Source organism: Sus scrofa, chromosome 4 (assembly GCF_000003025.6).
Source record: "Sus scrofa isolate TJ Tabasco breed Duroc chromosome 4, Sscrofa11.1, whole genome shotgun sequence".
NCBI classification, from domain to species: domain Eukaryota; kingdom Metazoa; phylum Chordata; class Mammalia; order Artiodactyla; family Suidae; genus Sus; species Sus scrofa.
The window spans coordinates 35,143,969-35,166,892 of NC_010446.5; the positions used below are offsets into that span (position 1 = coordinate 35,143,969).

Genomic DNA, 22,924 nt, shown 5'->3' on the forward strand with positions numbered 1-22,924 from the left:
GTGCAAACCAGTTCTTAGAGGCAGCAAAGGATTAGCAGGGACCAGACCTTTGATATGAAACCTAACCAATCCAGCGTCTTAGCTCCTCCACCTGGCATATTTGCACCAAGCCAATATTTGCCCTGCCCTAAACCATCCCAGGGCCTGCTGCCCAACCGGAGGCCGGTCTGTAGGAATTCTTCAAACTAGCCCATCTTCAACTGTTAACTCTGCCTGCCTGGCTTTTTCTGTGGAAACCCCAGAGGGGGCTCTGGCCAAATGTCCCCCTCACTCCTGCCTCCTGCCTCCTGCGTGTGCCTTCTGCTCCTGGGACCCGTGAATATAATCAACTTTTGTTTCCCCGAGCCTCTCCTCTGTCTCCTCTTGTGGCCACACCTGACTGACCGTCACGTAAGAGAACAGAACAATTTGTATTTTAACTGTTAGTGTCAACATTTGATAAGGGCATGTCGGGGTCATATAAATTGGATCAGCCTTTTACTTCCGTAGACATGTCCTCTGACGGATGATGGATTACTGATTGTTCTATATTTTCATCCAGGCATCTCACTAAATTTCCTCGGTTTGTTTCCATGTTTACCTTGTCTTCCTGTCAGGAAGTTCCCCTTGATAGCTAACCCAGTCCCTTCCTATTGCTACCCAAGGCACCCAATTTTCCTGGGATCTCTGCCTTCATCATTCATTTTCTAAAAGTGTTTGAGAGGCATCTCAACATGCCACGTCCAGAATAGTCTACCAGGTACTCCTCTCAAAGTGGCAAATGAAAATCTGCTGCACTCAAGATGTGTGTAAGGGTTCAGAGAGGACACTTCAACCTTGAAAAGCATGGTAAGTGATGAAAAAAAAACAATAAATGCATGCTCACTGCCACTCCCTGAAAGCTCCTTTAATGCACCGAGTCAGCTCTCAGAGAATCCGATCTTATTTTACAGTGTGATAAGGAACATGCTGCTAGGTTTTCAAGTAGGACTGACCTAGGATCGTATTGGTCACTTTCTAGCTGTCTGATCACAAGGCCATTATTGCAAGTCTCTGAATCTCAGTTTCAGCATCAGTAAAATGGGGATAATTAGTGCTTCATGGAATTGTGGGGATCAAATGACATTATCAAATGGAAGCGACCTTGCCAATGGTGGGTTTTCCACAATGTTTGCTCATGCAGTGACACAGTCAGGTTTTATGCTGGTAAATATGCTACATTTAATTATTATAAAACATCATTAATTAAATCGGGGTGTGTAGCTGTTCCGACAGAGCTGAGCAGAGATTAGTTTTTTTACTAAGAAGAAGGGATTTGCTAAGCAAATTTTTCTGTCGAACCAGAATGGTGATGAGGAGAAAAACTACTGAAAGCTTTTAGAAACTCCTATTTGCAAATAATGAGAAAGAATTAATTAAAAACAATCATGATCGAAGTCATTAAAAGGGCTGGGGAGACAGACTGCTTAATAACGCTTGCCACTGGCTCGTGTGTAATGATCTTCTGGGTGACTTACAGTGGTGTGCCCCGTTAAAACTCATCTGCATTTCAGACATCTCATCAATTAAAATGTGCTTTCCTTTCAATTAATCTGAATCCATGAGTTTCTCTAACATGGAAAAAGTGGAACAGTGAGTTAAGGTAACGTGCTGGCCGTCATCAAGACGGTGGGAAAAACCTTCATGTGCTTATACTAATTAACGCTATGGTTGCACTCTTCTTTCCTATCCCTTATTAATTCGTGGAACCATTATTAATAGCTAATCAATGACCTGGCATGCAGTAACAGAAGAATTTTTCTTCTGACGTCAGGATACAGAGAAAGCTTGCTTTCTGTAATGGTGAGAATCCTGGTCAGATCCAAGCACTGGTAGATTCTAGATTTAACTAAGTGTGTCATGATGTCATCCCCTGTACATTATATTCTATCCTTTGAATGAAGAGGACAAGGCAAGAGTTAATTATTTGATGTCCAGTAGTGAATACAAGGATGATCCAGCCCTTTGGCAAAGCCAGACAGACATTGGTCAGCACAGGTTATTACCAGGGATCTGTGGGGTCATGTGCCTGTGCTCAGCACAGGTTGAAATTCTGACCACAGCTTCAGACTTACAGATACACTGTAGGTCGTCATCATTATTTAGACATTTTGAGAAAGCAGTTACTTGTTGCATCTTTCTATTGCCACTTTCAAATTTTACTGTTATTTCTTTGCTTATTGAGAAAAGAAAATACTATTAGGAAACGGTTAGAAGTGACTAGACTGAGTTGGATCATGTTGGTTTGCCCATCCTGAGGCTGCCATTTTGATGTTTTCTTTACAAAATTACCCAAATAGCTGTAAGCTGAGAGCTATCGAAACCCTTTGTCAGGGTCCCCAGTGAGCTCCATGTGGCCAACTGGAGTGATCAGTTCTCATTCTCTGGGGCGCGTCAGCAGCATTTAACACAATGAATGGTTCCTTTGCTCTTGTTCTTTATTTTCCTTAGCCATTTTAATAATTTGCTTTCAGGAGTTCTGTGGTAGCTTGGTGAAGGATCTGGTGTTCTGGCTATTGTGGTGCAGCTTTGATCCCTGGTCCAGGAACTTCTGCACGTCGTGGGTCGGGCCAAAAAAAAAAGCAAAAAAAAAAAAACAAAAAACAAAAAACAAAAAAACGAACACCAAAAAAACAAAAAACCTGATTTTTTTTTTTTTAATCACTTGTTTTCTGTTTTGGATTTTTACTTTTATACTAGATCCATTAAGATCTTATCTGGCCCCTTGATTGCCTGAAAAGAACATTTTCACATCCTACTTCAACTCAATTTTCCGTTTTGTGTTTATTGCTATTAAGTTATGCTATTATGTAAGTGAAAGTCTGTCCTCCTAGGTCAGTCCTCTGGGACTGTTGGCTAAACACAAAAGCGACTGTGGAAACTGGGCTTGTGGAATATTCTTCTATCTTCTACTCTATGTCTTAATTCTTCAGAACTAAGAACTTATTTAGCAATGCTCACCACTGGTTTATGTGCAGTTCACTTCAGTGTGATTTACAGAGACGTGCCTCGTTAAAACTATTTTGTATTCCAGACATCTCATCCATTAAGATGTGCTTTCCTTTTTTATCTTTTTATTTTTTACCTGGTAGTGTCCATAGCTTTTTGTTTCGTTATTAATTCTCCCTTTGATGTGTAATCTACTTCGTCTTCACCTACTTTAATAATTGCCACTTACTTCTCTAGTTCATCTGCCTCCAGATCTCCTTCTTTTTTGGGATCTTTGAGACTTCTTTGACAAGTTTTTATAATCGTTTACTTTTAAAATGTTTTTCATTTCCCCAGCCGGCTTACCCCACTGTTCTTGTGGTGATATTTCCACTTATTTTGGCTTTGCCTACGTCTGATGATCCAAGTTGATTCTTATCTTCTCATTGTGTATTTACATCTTATCTCTTCTTTTTAGTGGCAGTTTATAAAACCTATTTTGGTCTCCGAAGTTTAGCATTTTGACAAGTAGCCATGGTTCTAATTCCTGTCTCAACTAAGATACCAGGAAGTGTGGTCTGAACATGCTGCTTCCATTGGTCACTTCCCTTTACCCATGAGCCCTTTGCAACTTGGTGTTTATTTTCATCAGCTAGTGAACCTGCTCTGGGAAAACTCCCTCATGGCTTCCTCTGGCCTCTTTAGCCCATTTCCTCAACTTCCACCTACCGGAAGCACTCCACCCTCATTGATTTTTTTCCCCCCAGACTTTCCTCCTGCTCCTCCTTTTCTTTTTGGACTAATTCCTGGTCTTCTTTTCCTTTGCCTTCTGTCTAATCCTTCCTCCTCTCCAGTGCCCTGTCCTTGCTCCTCTGTCTTTCCATTATACATAGTCTACCTAGGGGAACTCACCCACTCACGTTCTTTTAACTGCCTCCACGATACCGCCAATGATTGAGTGCTATTTCCTCTGTCTTGAATGTTCCCCTCTCACTTCCTGTCCTTTTTACCTTTCAGAACTCATCTTAGTTATTACTTCCTCCAGCAGGGTTTTCTTCTGTCCTTACATTGGACCAGCTGTCCCCTCCATCAGCCCCAGCCCCCCAAACACTTGGTGATGCCATTAGGATACAATGCCTTGTGTTATAATGAAATTATCTGTGATCCCCTCGAGGGTAGGAACTGTGACTCTTTTGGTATCCTCGGGCCTAATACAGAATTCAAGAGCTTTCTTTGAGGCTTAGTTTTCTCTGAATGGGATATAATCCTCTTCATCAGCTGCCTGAGATTGCATTTCAGCTCAAGAAAAAATTGTAAAAATTATACTCTAGGGCGTACTTTCTCTTGTTCACTTTCCATGGATCTCTGATAGGCTTATCATTTGCAAACTAAACCCCCGATCCACTTCCTAGTTCTACCAAGGCCACTATCATATATCATATATGTGGTCCAGCTGTGGTTTGACTTCACCCATCACCTTTAGGTCTGTGGCCTCTAAATCCTTTTCTGTCACCTCTACTGCTGTCCCTACCTGATTGTTTCTGTACATCCTGCCCCTATGTTCCCAAAGGGAAGGTTCTTGTCTTGTTGCAGAATGAATTGTGAAACGAGACGGAAATTGAGAAAGAAAAGTGAGGATTTATTCAAGTGAGAAAAATACCTCTTAAAGAGAGGTGGGCAGAGAGACGAGCAGCTGTCCTGCGTTTCTCTGGCACAGGTTATGAGGAGCATCCAATTGCATGGGGAGAATATTCACTGGGAGGAGGGGTTTAGGGGTCATAGTCCTTAATTTTCATTCCAGTTCCACTTCCCAAAGAGAGGAGGGATTTTTATCCTTATTTAGTTTTGATTGGAAATGTCATGGTGTTGGTGCATGATGGGTACTTCTTATCTGCATAGCTAATTTTATTATAATTTGATTGTAATGAGGGCATAATGAGCAATAGGTCATATTCTTCCAAACAGAGATTCAAATCCTTTTCCACCTTTCTTTGTCTGCCTCCAGGGCACTTATCACCCCAGAATGTGTGGTTTCCTGTCAGTCTGGATGTTCCTGCTTTTCTTTGCTTGCCCTTAGACCATTTGCATGAGGCGGGGTTTCCTGCCATCTGGCCCCATGCCCCCCTTCTCTGCTGATACCCAGCTATCTGCCTGTTCTAACACTTGTATGCAAGTATCTCATCCTCCATCCTCACGGCACAGGGTTTCTAGTGCTGTGAGTTTTCTGATACCCAGGACATGATATTCAGAGTCGATAGGGAGGGAGCTGCTCTCTAATTCCTCATCTGGTTGTGGTATGTAGGTTGAGGGAGGGGGCCAAGAAGTGCTGGTGAGGTCAGCTTAGAGAAGAAGTGGCAGAATGAAAAGGTGGTTGTATCAGTTTCCTGTTGCTGCTGTAACAAAACACCACATACTTAGAGACTTAACACAACACAAATGTATTCTCTTAGAGTTCTAAAGGGCAGAGGTCTGCAGTTGGGTTCAGGGGGCTAAAGTCCAAGTGTCAGCAAGGCCAGTTCCTTCAGGAGACTTTGAGGGGAGGATCCATTTCCTTGCATTTGCAGCTTTAGGAGGCTGCCAGCTTCCTGGGCTCCTGGCCACATCACTGCAGTCTCTGCTTTCACTTCCTTCTCCATTGATGCTGACCCTCTTGCCTCCCTCTCATAGGGACCCTTGTGACTATATGGGGCCTCTCTGGATGATGCAGGGTAATCTCCCCATCTCAAGATCTTAGTTTAATGGTATCTGCATTGTCTCTTTTGCTGTATAAAGTAAGATTTATGGGTGCCTGAGGATTAGGACATGTTTGACGGGCTATTATTCAGCCTATGATAATGGCCCAGGGTCAGGGTGAAGATACAAGCCAAAGTCTCTCCACTTGTAGTAAAAGGAGATCCAGAGTCATTGCTTTTTAGCAGGTGTGAGGGTTAAGGGGTGTGTATGTGTGAGTGTGTGTGTGTGTGTGTGTGTGTGTGTGTGTGTGTGTGGTGGAAGAAAAACTGTTGCTATTGATGCTATTTCTAAGTAATAGAAAATTAATAATGCCACAGGGAAAAATTCTAGATAGTTTTGTTGTGTATAAAAGTAATAAACCTTAGAGTCATGTATATGAACTGCCTCTGATTTATGCCTAAATATCTGACAGCACAGTAGTATTCTCTAACTAATCAACTTATCAGATTACCATCATTTAAGTTTTGTTTTATTACAGTATGTTCAGGTGTCTCCTTATCACCTGAACAAAGCAGGAGGGGTTGTCAGTTGCTCTAAAGAGCTCTCTTCCTAATGGGACTTTGAGCCTGGGCTTCAGGACTCTGAGCAAAGGAAGAGAGAAAGATTGATAGTGAGCTTTTTTTAAAAAGGAGCTCTGGTAATGGGAAATAAATAACTGATTAATGAACAAAGAAATTCCTTCATTTGAGAAGCTTGACAGCCATATAAAATGCATGTACATGGAAGCAGGTCCGCTAACAAGATAGATGGGATCCAGAGGATCATTGCAAGATGTCTTAGTTTGATTTCCCCCCAGAAGTATTTTTCTTTTTTCTTTTGTCTTTTTAGGGCTGCATCCACAGAATATGGAAGTTCCCAGGCTAAGGGTTGGATCAGAGCTGCAGCTGCCAGCCTTTTCCATGGCAATGCCAGATCTGAGCTGCATCTGTGAGCTATGCCTAGAGTGGGATCCTTAACCCACTGAGCAAGGCCAGGGATTGAACCCTCATCCTCATGGATACTAGTCAAATTCTTAACCCACTGAGCCACAATAGGAACTCCAAGAAGCAAATTTTGAGGCAGGGATTTGAGTAGGAGGTGGGGACAGGATTACTTTCAAACGTCTCCCAGAGTTGTGTAAGGAGGACAGCGGGGCGTTTACCCATCTCCCCTGCCTGAGAGCTGTCCCAGGGCTTTTCTCCCTGTGCTTCCTGGCTGCACATCCAGACTGTAGGTCCCTGGTCCTGGGGAAGAGCTGGAGGCAGAGAGTTGGGAGGTGGGTAGGACCTGGTGGGGAGAGCACTGCCAGCCCTAGAGGAGCCTTCCCCCTTCCACCTGCCCTCCAGCAGCAGCTGCGAGCAGAGGGGCGGGTGGGGTGTGACATGGTGCTCAAGGAAAAATCTCCACCCTACCCTATGGTGGCATCTGTCTATATAGAAAAAAGATACCAAGTTTTCCTAATAGACCAGGCTTGGGCTATGGTGAGTGAGACAGATTGGGGTGGGGGGGGGGCGTCACACCCTTTAATATAGCTGTCACCTCCCAAAGCCTCTGTTCCCTCCCATGTAAAATAAGGACAACAGTTCCTCCTGTTAATGGGAAGTCAAAGAATCTATGTGGAGTTCTCTGTATAGTCACTGGGACCTGCCTAGACCCACAAATGAGAGGAGCTGTGCCATCAGGAAAGAGACGGCCAAAATTAACCACCCCAACAAACAAGAGTAGAAGAAAGGAAAAGCAAAGAAAGGTTATTGTCACCCGAGGCATCCTTTATGAGAGATCGTCCCGTGAGTTCCTATTTCTTGCCAAATAATGTTTGCGACTGTTTCACAGCTCAGGACAGAGCTGTACACATTTCCCTCGAGTCCCTGACTCCGAGTTCTTTCTGCTTCCTGGGTCCACTTCCCTGGTACTTTTCTCATAGAGTTTCTGACTTCAGATGCACACTCCCCCGGTCAGGATGCCTTAGGGCCGCCAGCGGGACCAGCCAGCCACTGTGGACAAGGGCCTGGCCTGCATCTAAGGGAGGAGTCTTGGCTCCTTACCCAGTCCTCAGATAACAGAGCTGCTCCTGGTCATCAACCAGGTTCTCGGATAAAGTCCACATCACCACTGGGCAGCAAATAGCCTTTCCGCCTTGGGATGGACCTTTACTTGGTCCCTGATCCTTGGACGGCAGATGGTACTGAATCTGCCATGGACCAGCTGACCCCGAGGCCCATAAAGAAAGTCGGTAGAAAGGTCCAGGCTGGTGTCAGGCTCAGTGATGCCAGAAACAGTGGTGCTGGGGACACAGCCTGCTCCCGATGATATGACATTGATAAGGAACTTCTAGTTCGGAAGCCAGAGTCCCTGACGAAACCCCCAAAAAAGGAGTTCTACAAGCTTTGCATATGACTTTATAGTAGAAACTAATAAAGGCTGCCAGACCAGCCGTGTCACCACCTCCCTGGAATGGGAAAAGTTGAAGTCATGGCCGGAGCATTTGACATCCCGGCTGCAGAGCTACGTGCTTGCCAACCCTGCCCCGGGCCCCTAGGCACACACTGGGGCTGATGAAGAATGATCTGGATGCAGCTGTTTTGATGACTATCTTAGGGAGATGTTGGAGAGCCAAGAGCCATAAAACTCCAGGGGAATGCGTGTCGCTAATTGTCCTGCTGCACCCCTTCCCTGTGGGAGGTGGTGTGTTTGAATGAGTCTGGGTCAGGGGCCCTGAGCTCTCCTGACTCATCAAACCAGGAGCATGAACTCTTCTGCTTCCTGTTGGTGGTGATGTGGGAGGAAGAGGACCCTGTGTTCATGGGAATCAGGCAGAGTTAGAGTTGGGGAGAGCACAGGATCCCCCCAGCTCAGATGCTTAACGCACCCTAGCATTAGGCCCACCCAGCCACGTGTTTTTGTAAGCTTTTCAAACCAAAGAGATTTTGACTGCCGTTGTTTCAGAGCCTTGTCTCTTTCCATGGCGATCACCTTTGCCCTCCTGTGGAGAGAGAGGCATTGGCATAGCCAGAAGCATTTTGGGGATCAGTCCTAGGGGAAGCTGATTTGAAGATACAGTTCGTTTGGGTTTAATACGATGGAGTTATGTGATTTACAGTCACTACCATGTAGCTGGTAGTTAATTACTGAATATGTATTATGCTAAGCTAGTTTTCAGTTACTAAAATTTCTAATTTCTATAATTACTTTTCTCATTCTAAAAATATTCCCATTTATATTTAATTTTATATTTGTAATTTGTATTTCTTTTTTTTTTTTGAAAAAGAGCCCCTAATTGTTTAAGCTCAGACACCTGGATCTGCCCTCCTACCCGCCCCCTCTCCCCCCCATAAATCTCCCTCTCTCCCTCCTCTCCTCCCCTCCCTCCCATCCTTCCGTCCTTTTCTTTTCCTGCCCCTCCCCCTTCTTCTCCGTCTTCTCTTTCTTCTTATATAGGCTATGAATTTCCAGTATTTGCCTGACTTTCTCACTTCTTGCTCTTAGTTCACTTTCTCTTAGAATCGGGGCAGGGGAGACGTTTTTCACATATGCAATAGATTAAGATTTTGTAGAATGGTTTGATAACCCAGCCACCAGGTAAAACGCTAGTCCCGTAAAAGAGTGTGTCCTGAGTTCTAAACTGCCAGCATGCAAGGACCTTCTGGATAGCCTGTGTCCTCCATGGTCTGGCCTCTGGGCACCGTTCTAGCTTGTCCCTACCTTCTTCTGAGGGCACCCTGCGTGCCTGCGCTTGGAAGTCAGGCCCCTGGGACACATTATCTTCCACAGCGCTGTAATCGCATGTTTGTCCTTACTTGTCTTCTCTTTATCCTTATTTTATTAAGAATGCTTAAAAAAAAAAAAAAAAAGAATGCTAACAAACTTAAGTTGTCAGCTTTCTTAATCCCACCTATGGTAACAAATAGTGTATTCATGTTCAGGGGAGAGTGTCAAGAGGTAATCACACTGAAAATGGCAAGAAATAATGTCTTGGAAGTGGGTAAAGAGATGGTAAAAGAATAAAAACCTAAAAACTCTTCCTAAACGTGAAGAGAGAGACAGGAAAAGGAAAAAAAAAAAAAAACCCACAGAAAACTAAAATAGTAATACAGTGTTCTGAGTCTGTAATATAGGCCCATTTCCTTTAGGAGCAAACAGCTATTTATATTTTGAAGTGTCTGCAGGCAGCAACATGGAATCACTGATGTTCATGTGGCTAACATGGGCATTTGGTATATAAAGGGCAGAAAGTGAGAAAAATTCTCATCCAACAAGATATATATATATATATATTCTCATTCAACAAATATATATATGTTTAGGGCTACACCTGTGGCGTATATAAGTTCCTAGGCTAGGGGTTGAATCAGAGCTGTAGCCACCAGCCTCCACCACAGCCACAGCAATGCCAGCTCTGAGCCACGTCTGCACCTACACTGCAGCTCACAACAACATCAGATCCTTAACCCATTGAGCGAGGCCAGGGATCGAACCCACATCCTCATGGTTCCCGGTCAGGTTTGTTAATGCTGAACCACAATGGGAACTCCAAGATGCTAAAGTTTTATTTTTTACAGAATCTCTCATTCTGCAGTAATGTTGATCAAACAACATGGCATTTTCTGAAATTAATGGAATTTGGGGAACGTGTAGCCTGATGATGAAGACTGCATTTTGGAGTCGGACAAGCCTGGTCATAAATCCTGGTTCTTTTACCTGATTAGCTGTGGGATGCCTCTGCACTTCCTTTTCCTCATATAAAATGAGGGTCATCATCTCTCCCTCGTAAGGTCTTGGAGAGGTTGTCCACTCTTCATTTCTGTTAAGGATTCATAGAGCAGTTGCCGTGTGAGGCTTTTTGCAGGCTTGTTTTCCAGTCAGTTCCTGGCTTGTCATTCAGTTTGCAGCCCCGTATTGCAAGGGTACAGCACTTTGTCTGTTGCTTTGATGTTGAATAGACAAGGAAATATTTGTTAAAATACTTCCCTTGTTTTCTTAAGTTTATTTTCTTCGTGTTTTTTATGGGAGCATAAGAATAGAAGAATAAGACGTACTCGGAATAAAATCCGCAGTCCCATCAGGCCCTGCCCTCCTCAGTCGGCTCACCTATGCCCTCTGCCCCTACTCACTGCTCAGACCCTGGGACATGCCAAACCCCTTCCCAGCTCTGGGCCTGGGGTGAGCTCTTCCCTCTGCCCAGTGTGCCCTCCTGGAATCCTCTGCCTGGTTGCCTCCTCTGCACCCTTCACTTCTCAACTCTGAAGACACTTGCCTACAGTCTGTCACCTGACGCAGGCTCTTCTCTGTTAGGCCGGACTTGGAGGCAGCTTCTCTGCCCATCATGCTCATACAACATGCGCTTGCTACGCTGTTGCTTCTGTTAATTTGCATCCCGTCCATGTCCCCCTTCACTCTGGATGCTCCGTGGGGGCAGGGGCTTTGTCTTACCTGCTGTACACACTTTGTGTCCTGCATGGAGCCTGGTGCATTCAGGTCCCCCCTTATTTTCTGAATGACTGCTAATGAATGACTTGGTGAAAAGGTAAAACCAGGTGGTGAGGACCAATAGTTGAGGGTAAATAAACTGGCTGGGATCTGGCACGTGGTAGGCAATGGCCGCAAACCCACAATAGTTCAAAGGAAAAAGGAGGCCAGAGGGGAGAACAGGGCCAGTGTCAGTTACAGGAAGAGAGACTCTGGAACCACCTGTTCCAGAAGCCGTGGTGTAGCCGTTCTCAGTGGGAAACCAACTGTCCTAGTTTCCTTGCATGATGTAGGAAAAAACTCCCTAACACAATTTGGAATGTGGGAAGAGCATCCCAGGGTCATGCCTATGGAAACTAATCAAACTACCCTTAACCCTACCCACTCCCACGTGCTCCCTGGCCCTGATCCTACCTAAACCCCTGACCCCAGTGGCATTTCTAGTTCGTTATCACAAACTACAGTTTGTGTTTCTCAGGAGGATGGGGAGAGAGGGGGAGAAGCTGTTAAGACTTTGGTTTTTGAGGGCAAAGGATGGCTTTGTCTCTGTAGAGTGGGAGCTTGACTACTTAACATCTGTAAACCTCCATGTCCTCATTTTTTAAAGGAGAATAGGTGCTCCTAGAGATGGTTCTAGAGATTAAATTGGATAACTCCTATAAAGAGTTTAGCTTAATATCTGTACATGGTTAGGGTTCATTGCAAAGTCTTTACTGTGAGTTCCTGCAAACCACATTCATCTTTTATCAGACCCCATGGTCCTAGAGAGCTTTGGATGTCATCAACAGAAATAAATGGAGATTCCTGTAGCCAGGGGGGGAAAAAAGTTTATTGGAAGGATACAAATAATTTATAGAACAGAGGGAAGAGGCCTTAGGGAATCTGGGAACCAGGGCAACTGAAGGTCTTTGAAGCAAGAACATGTAAACCATCACTTTTACCTCTCCCCTGAGGTGCTACCATGGCCTCTTGTTGGCTCTCAATGCCCAGGAGAGAGAATCAGATGGCCAGCTTGGTCTGGGCCCTCTCTGGGGTAGGAAGAGTGGAAGTCTGGGGTTGGCCTACCCACCTAAGCTGTGAGAACAGCCCCTGGGTGGAGGAAGTACCTGTTCTCCACACACCCTTGCGTCCTTGTGTTCCTGGGGCCCTGCCAAACTAGAGCCCCTCAACTGCCTTCTCAGTGTCTTCTTCATCAAAATTTAGCTGCCTTTTGTAGTAACCCCTCCTCCTTTATTCCCATCTTTCTAGATAGTCATTCCTTCTTTTGAGGAACTTCTCTAATGGCTCTTCACTCATATGCTTATTCGGTCAACAAATATTTTGGGGGCAGCTACAAGGTGTCAGGTTCTGTTCTGGGGGCTGGTTTATCGCAGCGAACCAAAGAAATCTCTTGCCCTCAAGGTCTTATACTGTAGTGGGGGAGACAGACAAACAAACATAAACAAATAAATAGATGCCATCAAGTGACGATAGTGCTAATGACCAGTCACTGATGAGAACAACCATAAGACAGGGAAAGGAAGGAGGGAGGAGGGTGTTGCTCAGATGAGTTATCCTTTTTTTTTTTTTTTTTTTTTTTTTTTTTTTTTTTTTTGTCTTTTTGCTATTTCTTTGGTCCATACCCACAGCATATGGAGGTTCCCAGGCTAGGGGTCCAATCGGAGCTGTAGCCACCGGCCTACGCCAGAGCAACAGCAACGCAGGATCCGAGCCACGTCTGCGACCTACACCACAGCTCACGGCAACTCCGGATCCTTAACCCGCTGAGCAAGGGCAGGGACCGAACCCGCCACCTCATGGTTCCTAGTCGGATTCGTTAACCACTGCGCCACGACAGGAACTCCGAGTTATCCATGTTTATACCAGTTTGTCATTCAACTACTCACATATTGATGACTTTATTTGTTTACCTGTCAGAAGTGGCTACCTGGCTTCTGCTGTGTAGGGGTGGGCACCTTGGGGTAAAGTCATGTCATTCACTTTGAGGGTGAGCCCCTGCCTCACGATAGATGATGAATGTTTGTTTGTTGACTGAATGGAGAAACATATGCCTTATGGTGTGGCTATCACATGACTGTGTTTTTCTGCCAGCCAGACATTCTCCCAAGCGGGGCATTGCAGATGGCCTGGAATTCCTACCCTCGCTGGTTCCCTGTTGTTCACTGTCCAATTGGCTGAATAAGACATTTGTTTAACTCTATTTAACTTTTTCTCTGGAATCATATTGCTTTCCTTTTGGCTCCTATTGTTTTTCTGTGGTCATTTCTGAATTTAAGACCAGCTCTGAGAAAGAAATGAGAAAAATATGTATTCCTCACAACTTGGGTCCCAGAATCATGACATCAGAATGAATCAGAGCATTCAAAGGAAGCTCAGGGCCGAGTGAGGTTGTGCCCCTAGAAGCAGGGGAGATAGTAATTGCCTTTCCAGGGAAACTGGATTCCTATGAAGTCCGTTCCCTCTATACTTAAAATCCATGTTTCCCAAAGTGGAGAGAGAGCTAGATCAATGCTCATTTAAGTACTCAGTCTAAATGTTGGAAACAAGATGATGGAGTGCTTTAAAATTTTTTTATTAAACATGTATATGAAGTAGAGTGGTATTGGTTGCCTTGTGTTCAGATGGGGCCTCCACCCTAGAAGGGTTCATGGCTTTTTACTTCAGACTAGTGAATGGACTACCATTGACATAGTGCTCTGGTTGTGATGGTAGCCGTGTTTATAAAATGGGCAGCTGCTCTGTGAGTATATTTAGCTTATGCTAAATGCCCCTGAGAGGATGAAGAGCATCTGTTTCCAGTTTAATTGTGTTTTGGAACATGGTACACTTTTTTCCAGATAAATAAATATTAAGCCTTTTCCATGTTCAGAGGAAAGTTCGGGTTGGATTCTGAAACTCAAATGACTTACTAAGTCAAATTAAAATGAAATGTAAAAAGCTATTTGATTCTGTTTACAAGTACTTACCAGAATACACTGCTTAGTGAAAATGCCATGTTTTGGGCAAACAATTAGATACCCACACTGAAACCAGAAACCATTTCACTCATCCTTAGCCTGAATGGATGGTATGGCTGACTGGTAGAATGGTTAGAAATGATGGTTCAGTGGTATTGGTAACTGTACAATTTCTTCATGTGACATTCAGAAATGTTCAATGTCGTTTTTATCCGTATGTTCTCAGACTTTTGTATCATAGTCCCTGAAATTTGTGTATGCAAACCAAAATATATACAGTGGCTGTTTTAAGCTCTGTCACTATTAAAAAAGGATTCACTTGAGCTTTCTGCAAAAGCTAATTTGGCTAGGTGTATTTATTTGTTCATGGACCATAACCTTCCTGAGAGAGATCTGAAAGGAAAAGAATGGGCCAACAAGAAATGGATGTTAAAAGGGACTTTTTGAGGGATTACACAAATTCTGAGTACAGAGATGTCGTGATGGTAAGTGACGGATCCAGTGTTAGCCCACTGTTAACTACCAGCCACACTGGGGGTTGAGCCCAGAATTCCTGACTTCCATGCCTATGTTCTTTCTACCTCATCCCTTTGTCTTCCTGAAATGATCATTTAAATTCGCAAGATATGCATGTAGTCTGCAAAATTTTTCGTCTGTGTCAATGTTGTTTCAATGAAAGCAGCTGTTACATGAACAACAGTCTATCAGTCTGGGAGTTATTTATAGCTACTTCCCCATTGTGTTCTTGCTCCTCCCCCTCCATCTTTTTTTTTTTTTTTTTTTTTTTTAACAATCTCTGAGGAAAAAATAGGTGAGGCAGGCTGTCTCAGTATGCTTCTGGGAGCAGATCAATGAGACCTGCCCAGTGGCATAGAGAATGGACGAAGCTTTGATATCTTGTGTGCGATGTCCTCACTGCCTGGTCTCACCCAGCTGACTGAGATGCAGCCACAGGCCTGGCCTTGAATGGCCTGTCCACTCTGACACTAGGGAAAGCCTTTGGGGTCCTATGTCTGGTCAGCTCTGGCAAAACTGCTTATTTATTCACCTTGCCATTTTAATCCAGCATCTTGTGTGTTTTTGTTTCCAATAAAATCTTAAAGTCTGCAACAGCGTGAACAGTAAACATTTTAAAATGTAAAACACTGTGAATTGATTGTGACTTGATTCCACATTTTAACAGTGAAAAAGTCTAAAATATCCCTTTTCAAATTGTAATGTGCTTGTATGTCAACAAAGTATGAGAGAAAGAAAAATATACAAAAACAATTTCACAGAGTTTTTAAAATTAAAATTTCTTGGAAAGATTAAATTTTATTAAGTCAAAATATCTTTTAAGTATCTATATTTTTAAAATGAATAGATTAGGAATTCCCACTGTGGCACAACAGGATTGGCAGCATCTCTGGAGCACAGGGACATGGGTTTGATCCCCAACTCTGCTCAGAGGGTTAAGGATCCAGTGTTACCACAGCTGCAGTGTAAGTCACAACTATGGTTCAGATCTGATTCCCTAGCCTGGAACTCCATATGCCATGGGGCAGGCAAAAAAGGAAAATAAATAAATAAATAAAATAACCTGATGTTATGAGTAAGAAATAAATTAAGAGCCTGTCTTAGATCAGAATTCTTATATTACCAGAACTAAAAATAGCATAATAACTATTATTTGTGGAACATTCAAAGGTTCAATATTGCCTGAGGTCCTTAGCACTGAAATATATTGCCTCTATGTTCAAAGGGACAGATTTATTAAATTTTTGGTAACGTTCCTAGTTCTCTGAACTATTTTCAGTTCTCTGTTAAATGCTTGGAGGAATGTGAGTCCTTGGTTTATTAACTGAGATGCATTTTGCAATGATTGGTACATCATCAAATATACAGAAATTGGTAGAATATTACATTTTTTCTAATGTGTCTGTTGAAACACCTTTTCTTCTCGAATTACTACAATTGATTTTTTTTTTAAAAAAAGTTTTCATAAGCTCCCTAAATTGTGAATTTCTTGGTATTTCATTCCTAATAAAAGGAGCACTCTGATATTTAAGAATTAAATGATAAGGGTTTTTTATTCCTATCACATTTAAAAAAAAGAAAAAGAACTTTGGAAGTCTTCCCAGTTGCCGTGCATGGTACATAGAAGCCTAATGGCATCTGAAATATCTGCTGTTTACAGTGAGACTGCTAATGGTGGAGGCTTTGCAGTCAGCATTGGAGAATGAAGTCTGTTTCTAGAGTCACCTTCCTCTTTTCCAAATGCTGGCAAGAAACTAATTCTACCAAAAGCGAATACTGCCTTTCATTCCACCCTACTGTGCATTGCTCTCAAGCCTTCTAGTGCCTACCTGACCTATTCTCTTTTCTTTTCAAGTTTTTAGAGTATAGTTGATTTACAAGGTTGCAATAGCTTCTGCTGTACAATAAAGTGATTCCGTTATACATATACACATACCCATTTTCCTTCAGATTCTTTTCCCACGTAGATTACCACAGAATATTGGGTAGAGTTCTCTGTGCTATACAGCAGGTCCCCATTGGCCAGTAATTCCACATACCTCAGTGTGCATATGCCAAACCCAAACTCCCAGTCCATCTCTCCCCCACCCCCACCGTCCTCTTTGGTAACCATAAGTTTTTCAAAGTCTAAGTCTGTTTCTGTCCTGCAAATAAGTTCATTTGTATCCTTTCTTTTTTTAAAAGATTCCACATATAAATGATATCATATGATGTTTGTCGTTCACTGTCTAACTTCACCTGGTATGATGGCTTCTAGTTCCATTCATGTTGCTACAAATGGCATCATTTCAGTCTTTTTTATGGCTGAGTAATATTCCGTTGTGTATATGTACCACATCTTCTTTATCCATTCTTCTGTCGAAGGACTCTTAGGTTTCTTCCATGTCTTAGCTATTGTAAATACTGCTGCAATGAACTTTGGGGTGCATGTATCTTTTTGAATTATTATTTTCTCCAGATAGATGCCCAGGAGTGGGATTGATGGATCAAATGTAGTTCTATTTTTAGTTTTTTGAGGACTCTCCATACTGTTTTCCATAAAGCTTGTACCAATTTACATTCCCACCAACAGTGTAAGAGAGTTCCCCTTTCTCCATACCCTCTCCAGCATTTATTGTTTGTAGACTTTTTGATGATGGCCATTCTTCTGGCTGGTATAAGGTGGTACCTCATAGTAATTTTGATTTGCATTTCTCTAATAATTAGTGATGTTGAGCATCTTTTCATGTGTTTTTTAGCCATCTGTATGTCTTCTTTGGAGAAATGTCTGCATAGATCTTCTGCACATTTTTTGATGGGGTTGTTTGTTTTTTTGATATTAAGCTGCATGACGTATTTGTATATTTTGGAGATTAATCCTTTGTCAGTCACTTCATTTGCAAATATTTCCTCCCATTCTGTAGGTCATCTTTTCATTTTGTTTATGGTTTTCTTTGTTGTGCAAAAATTTCTAAGTTTAATTAGGTCCCATTTGTTTTTTTCTGTTTTTATTTTCATTACTGTAGGAGGTGGATCTGAGAAGATATTATTGTGGTTTCTGTCAGAGAGTGTTTGGTCTATGTTTTCCTCTAATTTTTATAGTATCTGGTCTTACATTTAGGTCTTTAATCTATTTTTGAGTTCATTTTTGTGTATGGAGTTAGTGTTATAATCTTATTCTTTTGCACTATCTGTCCAGTTTTCCCAGAACAACTTATTGAACAGGCTGTCTTTTCGCCATTGTATATTCTTGCTTTTTTTGTCATGGATTAGTTGACCATAGGTGTGTGAATTTATTTTTGGGCTTTCTATCCTGTTTCATTGATTGATACCTCTGTTTTTGTGCCAGTACCATACTGGTTTGATGACTATGGCTTCATAGTACAGTCTGAAATCAGAGAGCCTGATTCCTCCATCTCTATTTTTCTTTCTCAGGATTGCTTTGGATATTGGGGGTCTTTTGTGTTTCCATACAAATTTAAATTTTTTTGTTCCAGTTTTGTGAAAAATGTCATTGGTAATTTGATCAGGATTGCATCGAATTTGTAGATTGCCTTGGGTAGTATAGTCATTTTGACAATATTGATTCTTCCAACCCACGAGTATGGTATATCTTTCCATCTTTTTGTGTCATCTTGGTATTTTTTTCCTAAAGAAGTAATCCTCCAATATTTAAGAATTAAATGATATGGGTGGGGTTTTTTCCTTTTCTTTTTTTTAATTAAAGTATAATTGATTTACAGTGTTGTGCTAATTTCTGCTATACAGCAAAGTGACTCAGTCATATATATATATATATATATATATATATATATACACACACACACACACACATTTCCTTTCTTATAGTATCTTCCATTATGGTCTATCCCAAGAGACTGGATACAGTTCCCTGTGCTATACAGCAAGACCTCATTGCTTATCCATTCTAAATGTAATAGTTTGCATCTACCAATGCCAAACTCCTAGTCCATCCCAATCCCTTCCCCTTTCTTTTCTTCTTTTCTTTTCTTTTTTTTTTTTAAACAGACCTCTCAAGAGGGCTTTGACCCCATTGATGGTTTTGAAACCATATTAGATAGGCTAATTAGACTATCTAGATTGGTGTTCCCAGAGGTTCTAAAATACATTTTCTCCTCAAAAAGAGGTTTTAAATGCCAGAAACAAAAGCTAAGAGCCCATGCCCCTCCCTGTGTCCACTGGCCATGGAATTCAGTAGATCACAGCCCTTCATCCAAGCATTCTCAGTAAGATATACTGAGCCAGCCTCCTTGCAGGCCAGTTGCTTTGGTCATTCCTTTCTTCTAACCAATACACTATTCCCATTTATCAACCTATTTATTATGATGTCATATTGTACACTATGACATTGTATCTAATAACTCTTTTTGGAATGTACCTAACTTTTGGTACACCTAAAAGGCGGCTCATTTGGCACTTGCTCTGACCTGAAAAATGAAGACCTGTGTTCCTGCCTGTCCCTTCCCTTGGATCTGTATCCTCTTCCAAGGAGTTTATAATAGCAAGAGGTCAATGCCAGACTCCCTATTATGTCAGCTTCTGCCTGCTTTCCTAGGCAAGTCCTTTCTGGGGCCCCCCACCTCTTCCCCACTTGCACTCTTTCTCAAGTGGTATTATTAAAACTAAGGCCAAGGTCATGGGAAGCCTCCCAGTGCTTGCCACTAAATATGTGGGGATAAATGACCTTTAAAATATCCTTCAAAGAGTTTCTGCTGTGGCACAGTAGGTTAAGAATCCAAGTGAAGCTTCTTGGGTCACTGCTAAGGTGTAGGTTCCATTCTCTGGCCCGGTGTTAAAGGATCTGGGATTAAAGGCTCTGTGTTGCAACAGCTGCACCATAGTTCGCAGCTGTGGCTCGGATTCAATCTCTGGACCAGGAAGTTTCACAGGCACAGGTGTGGCCATAAAACAAGCAAAAAACCATCCTTTAAAATATTATATATTCAACATGGTTGTTTTGCCTGTTTTCTTTTAGATCATCTCAGCTTTGGTCCCTTGGAACCACCCACTAGCAGCAGTGATAAAGTAAGTGTATATTTTAAATTTTCTTTCAATCAGCTATAAATGGAAATCTCAGTTTTGCTCAGTGGTTTTCACCAGAGACAGTTTCATTCAGCTACATTATCAGTGAATGGTAGTATAATAAATGGGAGTTTTATATATAGGAAAGATAATAAACCTCTTTAAAATATGTGAAAAGGATAATGCATAGAAATGAAATACATAAACACTGCTTATCAATCTTGAATACTACATGTAGCATAACAGAGTATATTTGCAGCCACCGAATGGAGTGGTTTTTATCTTCATCCCGGGCAGCTGCCAGAATCCTCTCATGGGGCACATTACAACAGCCTCTTCCTCTGTTTTTAAATAGGGCCATAACCCAAGAAGTGTCTCAAATGGCATTAAGCACCAGTTAACATCTAGCAGAGTTTAGTACTTAATGCACATATAATAGAAATGTGGTGGGGAATGAAGGGGTGGATTAATTAATTCATGAACTTCTTCTCTGTGAGGTCCTCACCAGTAAGAGGTAATGTGGTGCCACTGGGTGGTGCCCCAAATCTGGAGCTAGATGCTTGAGTTCAGCTCCTGGCTCTGCACTCACTAGCTGCATGACTTTGGTCCAAATCTTTCAGTACCTGGGGTTTTCCATCCTTAAAATGGGGCTAATAACACTACCTCTCTTGTTGTTGTTATGAAGTTACTGTAAGAATTAAACGAATGAATATTTACATAATGCTTAAAATAATGCCTAGCACATCATAATCTATAAAATGTTTGTTGAATACATGAAATATTGAGGTATTCTGAGGCCTTATATTTAAGAGACCAAAAAACTTGTTTGACCTAGATGCAATGATGCTCCAGTAGCAAGAAATGTACCTACTGCCCAAATCCTGGTTTCAGTATGATTTCCCAGTGAAAAGAACCAGAGAAATAGCTGATTGAGGACTGGCACAAAAAATATGCAAAATGAGCCTGGAGTCTCTTACAGAGCCAGAAGGTAAAAGAAGAAAGATAAAACAAAAGCAAAAAACATCTCATAATGGTGAATGTGACACAATGTGTGTCAAAAGAACACAGGAGCCAACTGAAGGAACACCCAGTGGTCAAAGCTTGAACAATCTGAGCCACAAAATAAATAAGCGGTATTGAGATATAAGCCAAGTCTGATAAAATAAATATCTATTTATATGTGTATGCATAAATATGTATATTTATATACACATAAAATACATAAAAATGTGTGTATATATATGCATACACACACACACACATATATATATACACACATACACATATATATGACTGGATAAATACATGAGGAAAATAGACAAATTCTTATGCAGAAGAATTCCACATAATGTAAGTGGATACTCAGGAAGTAAAAAACATAACTCTGGATGGGGTTTCACATAATTTCTTTCTTCCAAAGAGTATAGTGTGGAAAGAAGTCAATGAAATAACAACTCTCAGTAGAGAAACCTGACAAACACTACCTCAAGCCAGGTAATCCAGGTGAATATAAATGGTGATGTGTCGTATTGATATAGGTAGGCATCCTTCACATGATGTGATGAGAATGGCACTTGACCTCTGTCATCTTCCTCCCAAAACATACTACCCTAATCTGATCATGAGAAAAACATAAGACAATCTCAGTAAAGGTGCATCTTATGAAACACCTGACCAGCCCTCAAAACTGTCAAGGTTATCAAAAGCAAAGAAAGCCTGAGAAACTACCACAACCAAGAAAAGCCTAAGGAAACTGGACGATTAACTATAAGGTGGTTTCTTAGAAGGGATCCTGGGACAGAAAAAGGACTTTAGGTACAGACTAAGGAAATCTGAATAAAGTATGGAGTTTCGTTAATAATAATGTATCATTGTTTGTTCATCAATTGTGAAAAATGTACCATCCTAACATAGGAGATAACCACAGTGGAAACTGGGATTGGGGTTTACAACAATTCTCTGTAGCAGCGTCACAACAGTTCTGCAAGTCGGGAACTCTTCAAAAACCATTTTTAAAAATGAAGGCTGCAGGTAGAAAAAAACGGTTTGAAGGTATACTCTCCAATTTTCAAGTACCAAGATAACGGTATTTTGAAAAATGTTGAATTCAACGAATTTATGTTTTGAGACTTATAAATGGAGAGTTATATTTCACATTCAAGGTTTGAATTGGATAGAGGTGTACCTATCAATAGAGCATTCAGTTATATTTCAGCTCTCCTCAAATGGAGGGAAAAAATAGCACTGGCAGCACAAGCCTTTTTTTTTTGCAAGAATAATTATTACTGGAGTTCAAAGTGGATTCTCATATATGCATTAGCCATATATTGCAGCCTAACACATTACCATACCCTTAGTGGCTTCAAATAGCGTAGCATCATTATTCCACAGTTTCGGTGGATCAGGAATCTGAGTGTATCTTAGCTGGGTCCTCTACTTAGGGTCTCATGAGGATATAATCAAGATGTTGGCTGGGCTGTGTTCCTTTCTGGAGCTTGTTTTTTTTTCTCCTAGGTTCACAGGGTCGTTGGTGGAATTCACTTGAGGTTGTAGGACTGAGGTCCCTTGTTTTCTTGCAGGTGGTCACCTGGGGTGCTCTCACCTCCCAGGCCGTCTTCATGATGTCTTGCCCTGTGGCCATTGGCCTCTCACAGACCTTGTCACAACCTGGCTGCTGACTTCAAAGCCAACAGGAGGCTCTCTGACCTCTGTCTGCTAGGACAGAGGCTTATATAGTGTACTCTCATCCAGGGAGTGCCTGGCTCACATGGCTTTGCTGTACTCTATTGGCTGGGAGCAAGTCACAGTTTGTGCCCGCATTCAAGGGGAACAGATTGTGCCCTATCCCAGGGTGTGACTCACTGGGCAGTCGCTAGGGTATGGCCACTACCACAGGAGGGTTTTGAAACAGACCGAAGCAGCTGAGCATCCAGGAGCAAAGTAAGTAAGAGGAGAACAGGTCAGAAATGCTTGCCTCTTGCCTTCAAGCAAACTATAGCTTGAAGTAACTAAATATGATATCCCTCCACCACCCCTCTTTCTGCTCTCCCCGCAAATAAGCAGCATTGTTTAACTTGTAGGAATATTTTTAAACTTTGAGGAATATTTGAAGATGAAGGAGGCAGAGAAAAATACTTGGAGAGAGTTCATAAATACCTCACCATTTTCCTGACAAGGGTGATTTTCCTCCTTAGCAGTGAAGAAATTTGCACAAAATATGTTCTCAGCTCAGTGACAACATCATTTATGCACTTTGAGAATTCTCATGATAAAAGTTCAAATAATAGGATCTTATTTTCTTTTTC

At 41.9% G+C, this 22,924-nt stretch overlaps 1 protein-coding gene across 12 annotated transcripts in view; it reads left to right on the forward strand.

Moving 5' to 3' along the window:
• NCALD (neurocalcin delta) overlaps nt 1–22,924 on the forward strand; it is a 445,133-nt gene that overhangs the window by 219,708 nt on the left and 202,501 nt on the right. For 9 of the 12 annotated variants that reach the window (XR_002343013.1, XM_005662922.3, XM_021088579.1 and 6 more), the window contains one exon: nt 19,573–19,622. The exons of 2 other annotated variants lie outside the window; for them this stretch is intronic. The gene's annotated coding sequence lies outside the window, so the exon portion shown is untranslated. Of the gene's footprint in view, nt 1–19,572; nt 19,623–22,395; nt 22,560–22,924 lie in introns of those variants that run through there. One more of the 12 variants, XM_021088581.1, reaches the window with a different exon arrangement.